This window comes from Pogoniulus pusillus, chromosome 25, assembly GCF_015220805.1.
Source record: "Pogoniulus pusillus isolate bPogPus1 chromosome 25, bPogPus1.pri, whole genome shotgun sequence".
Lineage (NCBI taxonomy): Eukaryota > Metazoa > Chordata > Aves > Piciformes > Lybiidae > Pogoniulus > Pogoniulus pusillus.
This window is the reverse complement of record NC_087288.1, coordinates 6,042,212-6,050,777: the sequence shown is the minus strand read 5'-3', so window position 1 is coordinate 6,050,777 and position 8,566 is coordinate 6,042,212.

Here is an 8,566-nt window from a genome sequence, read left to right as displayed (position 1 = left end):
AGAAAATAGTGAAAGGAAAGCAGAACATTTCAGGCTTCTATGTAATGGTGAGGAAAGGTTGCTCTGGTGATCTATTGCTTAAAGTTGAATTCTCCTGTTGATTCTCACAGGTCAGGTACACTCTCTGTGCCTTAGTTTCCCCATCTGGAACAACAGTAGATGCCTTTCTCACTGGGGAACTGTGCACTTGAATTAATCAAGGCTTGTAGGCTGCTATTTAGAGCGAAGCAAACAGTCTAGGCTGAACAACTTATTCAATGAATTGAGGCTGCTAGCAGAAAATCCTCAGACAGATGGTGTTGTTATCAGCGAGAGGGAAAGAGTAAAAATCATCTCAATCTGAACAGTTCTGCTCTGCTTTATTTCACTCACAGAACCTTCAGCCCCAGGGAAATACTTCTCAAGGATGAGGAACCCTTTCTCTACAGCAGACTAAGAAACACCTTCAAAATCCCAGTGCTGGTGGAGCTCTCTCTGCATAATTCCCAAGGAGGTAGGTGGAGGAGCATTCCCTCTACAATTTGACTGCATGAGGACCATAGGGGGCTGCCCATGTTTCAGGGAAGATTCTGCCATCTCCAGAATGCCTTTTCAACCAGCTTGTCTTGGCTGAAGGGTTCTGGTAATTAGATAGCCTTTCTTTGGCATCAGGAGCCCAAACACCTCTGTTCAAAAATAACAGAAAGATAGCCAATAACAGAGAGGTGGCCAACAACAGAAAAATAGCCAAAAATAGGAAGGAAAAATACTGATAACAGAAAGATAGCCAATAACAGAAAAGTAGCCAATAACAGAGAGGTGGCCAATGATGGAAAAATAGCCAATAACAGAAAATCAGCCCCCCCAAAAAGGGGGGAAATACCAATAACAGAGAGATGGCCAATAATAGAAAGATGGCAAATAATAGAAAAATAGCCAATAACAGAAAAACAGCAAAAAAATAAGGAAAAAGTTGGGGGGGGAACCACAGTAACAAAAACATAGCAAATAACAGAAGGGTTGCCAGTAATAGAAAAGTAGCCAAAAATAGGGAAAGAAAATAAAGAAGGTAATAACAGAGAGATGGCAAATAACAGAAAGATGGCCAAAAATAGCCAAAGCCAAGGAAAAGTGGAAAAAAAGTGTCCATAACATAGAGGTAGCCAATAACAGAATGATGGCAAATAAGAGAAAAGTAGCCAATAACAAAAAAGTAGCCAAAAATAGGGGGGGAAAGCCAGTAATAGAGAGATAGCCAATAACAGAAAGATGGCCAAAACCAGGGGAAAAAGAATAATGGTAATTTTAAAGGGCCAATAACAGAAAGATGGCTAAAAACTGGGAAAAAGAAATAATGAAAATAGCTAATAACAGAAAAGTGGCCAGTAACAGGAAAATAACCCAATAAAAGAAAAATAGCCAAACCCAGGGAAAAAATGTAAATAAAAGCCATTAATAGATAGCAAATAACAGAAATGTGGCCAAAAATAGGGGGGGGGGGGAAGCAATAATAGGGAGATAGGCAAGAACAGAAGGATTGCCAAAAATAAGGGGGAAAGGAAACAAAAAAAGGCAAGACCAGAAGAATAGCCAAAAATAAGGGGAGAAGGAAAACAAAACAAAACAAAAAAGGCAAGAACAGAAAAATAGCTCACAGCAGGAGGGTTTAAGAAGATGATCTCTGAGGTCCCTTCCAACCTGAGCCATTCTGTGATTCTATAAATCCATGATTCTCTGATTCCTTCTGTCTGCAGCAATCTGTTTAGCCCTAGACATACCTAAACCCAACAGAAGTCCTCAGTGTGGAAATCCTGGGCATTCAGTGCCTCTGGGTCCTGGCTTTCCTTCAGCAGCAAGGAATTCTAAGCACTTAGTGCCATGGTCTAGTTGACTGAACAGAGTGATAGGTTGGACTGGATGATCTTGGAGGTCTCTTCCAACCTGGTTAATGCTATGATTCTGATTTCCTCATAACAAGTGTAGAAAATGCTACAGGGATGATGCCGTGCTCAGTGCTTGCAGTCATATAAGGTTTATTGAGACACACCTGAGATTAGAAGTCAGTGTTCCTCATCAGACAAAACAAACATGCTTCTCTGAGCTGCAGATGGAAGAAAGAGTTAGTTAAAGACTTGCCAGTGAAAAATAAGACTTGGAAATATATTTTGACCTGAAGTTCTTCTTCAAAACCATCTGTAAAATAAAAGTTAATTAGTGGTAAACTTAATTAGCAATTATGAAGGAAACTATGTGAATGCTTTGCTTCACAGACTGCTGGAAAAGACAACAAAAAGAAAAGAAGGCTCAAGGCTAAACAAAAAGGTGAACATGGTCAGTGCTTGTTTTAAGAAAGCTTGATGAAGTAAAAGATGGCTGTTTTCTCTGGCCAGGGTAACACAGCTTATACTTCAGTGCCATGGTCTAGTTGATGGACAGGGCTGGGTGATAGGTTGGACTGGATGATTTTGGAGGTCTCTTCCAACCTAGATGATTCTATGATTAAGGTTGGAAAAGCCCTCCAAGACCATCAAGTCTAGTCATCAACCCAGCACCACCATGACCATTCTCCCAAGTGCCATGTCCACACAGCTCTTGAACAGCTCCAGGGATGGTGAATGCACCACTTCCCTAGCAGCCTGTTCCAATCCCTAACAACTCTTTCAGCACGTTTTCCCCCTAATATCCAGCCTAAACTTCCCCTGGTTCATATTGAGGCCATTTCCCCTCATCCTATCGCTAGTTATGTGAGAGAAGATGCTGATCCCCACCTCACTGCAACCTCCTTTTCAGGTAGTTGTAAAGAGCTGTCTGAGAGCTTTGTTTCATGCAGGTATAAAATACAATCTAATAAAACTAAAAGGAGATGTGGCCATCCCTCAGCTTCAAACTATTCCACCTCGGCCTGTCTCCAGACACCCTTAGGAAAAGTCCTTCTACATCCTTCCTGCAGGATCCCTTCAGGTATTGCAAGAGAGCTCCAAAGTCACCCTGGAGTCTTCTGCAGGCTGAACACTCTCAGCTCCCTCAGCCTGTCCTCACAGCAGACCTGCTCCAACCCTTGAATCATCCTTGTGGCCCTCCTCTGGACCTGCTCCAGCATCTCTGGGTCCTTCTTATGAAGGGCGTCATGAAAACGATGTCATCATGTATCCTGAAATCTACAAGTTAGCAAGTCCTCTATGAGCTTTTACCTCATCAACATCAGAAAATGTAATTCTTGGACTCAGCATAAACAATCTTTGGGAAAGTCATCTCTGGGAGCAGCCAGATGTGGAGTTTTCTGCTTTCACTGCATACTGGAAGTTAAGCTAAAAACAAAACCAAGGGCAAGCCAGGTAATGGAGGCAGGCACCTGCTAACAAACTGGCCTTTAAAAAACTACTAAATATCCAGATACCAAGTAGACAATGAGTTTTCATGTGTCTTAATTAAGATAATTATTCCCTAGGTTCCAGATGTTTTTAAAAAAGCCTTCAGGGAAAATTCTGGTTTTGGTAACACTGGAATAAATTGAAACCTGTGTTCAGGTGACTGATTTAGTCACATTTACATAACTAAGGTCAAGAGCAGAACCCTGGCTGTCATGCTTTGACAGTATCTGTCCTGATAGGTAAGATGCACACAGCTCTAGCATGTATGTGCCATGGAAAAAGCCATTGTTCTGCTCACCCTGATATGACTTCTGCAGCTGAGCACTGCTGTGCAGCCCAGCAGAAGCTTCTGCAATGGGTGCAGTAGAACCTCCTTGGGCAGCCTGTTCCAGAGTATCACCATCTTCCTACTGAAGAACTTCTTCCTGAGATCCAGTCTAATCCTGCTCTCCCTCAGCTTCAAACCATTCCCCCTGTCCTGTCTCTAGACACCCTTAGGAAAAGTACCTCTGCAGCTTTCTTGTAGGATCTTTTCAGCTATTGGAAGGCAGCTCTAAGGTGCCTCCAGAGTCTTCTCTTCTCCAGGCTGAATAACCCTAGCTCCCTCAGCCTGTCCTCATAGCAGAGGTGCTCCAGCCTTGTGGCCCTACTCTGGACTCACTCTAAAAGCTCTGTATCCTTTTTATGCTGGGAACACCAGAAACTGGATTCAGGAATGGAGGTGAGGACTCAGCAGAGCAGAGACAAGGAGCAGAATCCTCTCTCCTACCTTGCTGGGCCATGCTCCTCTGGCTGCAGCACAGCACACAGCTGCCTTCTGGGCTGCATGAAGGCACTGCTGGCTCACGGGAAGCTTCTCACCAACCAACACCCTCAAGTCTATGTCTCCAGGGCTGCTCTCAACCCACTCTGCATCCAGCCTGGATTTGTGCCTGCAGCTGACCCAACCCAAATGCAGGTCAGCCAGTAGTTTTCTTCTGAGGAATTTTGGAAACAAGAGTGTGAAACCCAAATCACTTTGATCCATGAAGGGGGTTTTGTTGTGGGAAGCCATTTACTCTGGAGTTTCTTACAGCTTCAGACATTCCTTCTGCAAGGAGCAATCTAACAGAAGACTTTTCAAGTGTGAATAAAATTGTGAGGGACAAAAATATTAATCAGCAATCTCAGGTATTTACTTTGCCCTGAGACTTACAGGGAAAGGAGAAATTGTTCAAACAATGCCCTGGAATTTTGTTCCCATTTCAGTTCTTCTCAGTCTGACAAACAACATGTCCTAGTCCTCAGTGCAGCAATTGCTCAGCTTCTCAAGATAGCTAATCGAGCTCAGCTTCAGCACCACAAAATGCTGGGTTGCTATCTTTAATTAGAAGGGCTACCAGAATGTATCCTGACAGATTCCAGGGTGCTTATCAGCAACAGACAAAAGTCCATCTGTATTGCTAACAGGCTACTGGCACGGGGACTGTTGATTTAGCACTGTCAAAGAAATTTGGCTAGCATTATGTTTCCTATAACCAATGTTCTTGTTTAAAAAGGCATCAGAACAGCTCATTCTTGAAGGGAAGTAGAAGGACTTTGCCTTCTGTCTCACCAGGGCTGCTTGAGAAGCATGCCAGCCTGCCCCCTTCCAGCACTTCAAAGCAGAGAAAGTCCATTACAGTCGAAGAACTGCCTAAACCAGGGGAGTTTAGGCTTTTCTTAGATGCCTCTGTCCTACATGAGAAGATTAACACAGTGCAAATATGTTCTTTCTTCATGAATAGTGTCTTTCAAGTACTCAGTTCCATTTAAACTTTGATTGTTTCATTTTGCTTCTGCTGCTTTCAACTCAGAAGATAAATACAGCCATGCAGTACCAAACAAGTGTCAAGCCAGACTGAGGAGTGTCTGGAGAGCTGCACTCAGAATATCATTAAAAAACTCACCACTTGCCCAATTGCTGCTGTTTCTCCTCTGAGAAAAGTGGTGCCTAATATAGACAGTGGGATGGAAAGCAATGGTAGCAGAACTGGGCTTCCTTTATTATCTGATAGAAAAACACTCTCACAGCAGCAGCAGTGTCCCTCTGTATTTAGCCCCATCAGGTTTACATCACGAGGGTTTCTGTGGCTGCTATTCACAAACAGGCACAAAGCTGAACTGAGCAAGTGTTGTCTGCACAGTCAGGTGGTGAGCTGGGCTGAGAACTGGTTGTAGGAAAGAAGTCAGAGAGTTGTGGTCAATGGCACAGAGTCTACATGTTACCTGACAGAGATCAGCAGGGTGCACTGAGCATAATCACCATAGAGGAGGAATGGAAAGCACCCATGAGAAGCAGGAGAACTCTTTGGTGCAGGAAATGGAAAGGAGAGTTGTTGTTTTTAATCATAAAATGGGTTGAGTTGGAAAGGACCTTAAAGATCATCCAGTTCCAAACTCTCTGCCATGGGCAGGGACACCTTCCACTAGCCCAGGTTGCTCAAGGCATCATCCAGCCTGCTCTTGAACATCCCCAGGGAGGCAGCATCCACAACCTCCTTGGGCAGCCTGACCCAGTATCTCACCACCCTCACTGGAAAGAATCTCTTCTCATCTCCAGTCCAAATCTGCCCTCTTCATGCTTCAATCCATTCCCCTTGTTTCTGTCACTTCATGCCCTTGTCCTGAAGGCTTTGTTCCCCTAAATCCAAGAATGCTCATGTAAACAGATGGAGGAGTTAAGGAAAACAAGCATGAATGATCAAGATTCTCATTCTCCATTTACTGGAGCAAAGACCATGGGCATGGACTAGCCTTGGGTTAGATGAGGCCTTTAGAAACCAAGTCTATTTGAGAGATGTCCTTGCACATGGTGGGAAGATTGGAGTAGATGATCTCTGAGGTCCGTTTCAAACTAGGTCATTCTGTGAATCTATGATATTTGCAGTAAAAGTAATGAAATAAAGCACAGAATTAACCCCCTCATTAATTCTCTTCTGGTTTTGGACATCAGTTTGTGGTGGCTACACCTCCTTTTAGTTTTATTAGATTGTATTTTATACTTGCATGAAACAAAGCTCTCAGCCAGCTCTTTACAACTGCTTGAAAAGGAGGTTGCAGCAAGGTGGGGTTCAGCGTCTTCTCTGAAGTAACTAGTGATAGGATGATGGGGGAATGGCCTCAATGTGAACCAGGGGAAGTTTAGGCTGCATATTAGGTAAAAAAATAAATTCCTGAAAGAGTGGTTAGGGATTGGAACAGGCTGCCCAGGGAGGTGCTGGAGTCACTATCCCTCGAGGTGCTAAAAATGCATAGATGTGGGACTTGGGAGCATGGTTTAATGGCCATGGTGGTGTTGGGTTGACAGAATCATAACATAGAATCACAGGATCAACCAGGTTGGAAAAGACCTCCAAGCTCATCCAGTCCAACCCAGCACCCAGCCCTAGCCAATCAATGAGACCATGGCACTAAGTGCCTCATCCAGGCTTTGCTTGGACACCTCCAGGGATGGTGACTCCACCACCTCCCTGGGCAGCCCATTCTATTGGCAAATAACTCTCTCTGTGAAGAACTTCCTCCTAACATCCAGCCTAGACCTCCCCTGGTACAACTTGAGACTGTGTCCCCTTGTTCTGTTGCTGGGTGCCTGGGAGAAGAGCTTAGAGACCTTTTCCACCCTTAATAATTCTGATAGGCTCAGTTTAAAACTGAAATATATTTGCAATATGGACTGGAATGTGTCTGGTGCTTTCCAAGCATAGTTCCAGAAGTCTCATGTTCCTACTTCTCCCATTTCAGTGCCTTTAAGCAAGCCTTCCACTCACCAAATAAATAAATGAGTTGAACTCTCCCCTGAGAGGTGTCCCACGGAGACTGAGTGTGGTGCTTTTACACCACTTAGAATTTGGTATTTATCCCTGAAAGGTAAAAATACCACACTGCTCAGAATTTGGAAGTAAGATGAAATGATTATTTACAAAGTAGGTTACATCAAAAAAAGGTAATAAACATATATAAATACATATATACATACACAACTAGGCAATCATCCAGCTAACTCACCAGAACAAAGCAATAACAAACCAAGGAAGTGAGATAAATCTTATGGAAAAGATGATATAGGAAAAGAACAACCCAATGAAATGAGATAAATTAGACAGGAAAAGAACAACCCAATGAAATGAGATAAATTAGATAGGAAAAGAACAATCCAATGCAATGAGATAAATGAGATAGAAGAGGATTCATATAGAAAAACAACAACCCAATGAAATGAGATAAATGAGAGAGGAAAAGAGTATATAGAAAAATAACAAACCAATGAAATGAAATAAATTTACCTCTTATGTTCCAGTCAGCCTTTTTTGGGGATGTACCCTCAACATTTTTATTTACAGTTTGGATTTGAGGTAGTGGTCTTTAAAACTGTAAGATTGAGAAGGAAGTGCAGTAATGGTTTGCTAAGCAGTAGAGGTACCAAATGTCTACCTGATTGCTCAAAGGCCACTGGGAGGTTGGAGTGAATTATCTCCACAGAGGTGGGAGATGATGGTCTTGAGAGCTGAGCTGGAGGAAGGTTAAGGAGGTTGTGTGTCAGTGGGTAGAGACTGTCTGAAGGCATGCTCAAAAATTAGGGCATCAGGGTAAGGTGGCATTGGGGAGGCAGTAACACGGTCAGCAAAGATAGCTTAGGGCTACATTTTGGCCTCATTTCTACACACATATCATAAGAGGAAGGGTCAGGCTCTTCTCAGTAATGCCCGATGGCAGGACAAGGGGCAATGCAAGGAAGGTGAGACCCAGAAAGTTCCATGGAAACATGAGGAGGAGTTTTCTTATTGTGAGGGTGACAGGACACTGGAACAGGCTGCCCAGGGGGTTCTGGAGTCTCCCTGTCTGGTGATACTTAAAGCCTGCTTGGATGTGTTCCTGTGTGATCTGGTACAGGTGATCCTGCTCTGGCAGAGAGGTTGGACTGGATGATCTTTTGAGGTCCTATCCAGCCCCTAACATCCTGTGATTCTGTGAAAAGGGTGGTGGCTACCTGTGCAGCTCGGGCTGGCATCCCTGTGTGGAGCAGTGAGGGTGTTTGTGAGGGACACTCTGGGGTGATTCGGGATCTTAGTGGCATTGGCCACATGAATGAATCAGCTCCATGATTAGGGAGCCCAATTAACTTTTGGGGCTAACCTCGATGAAGCCAGCAGCACATCCACTGATGTAAAGGCCAAAGCTCCCTTGAATTTCAGTGG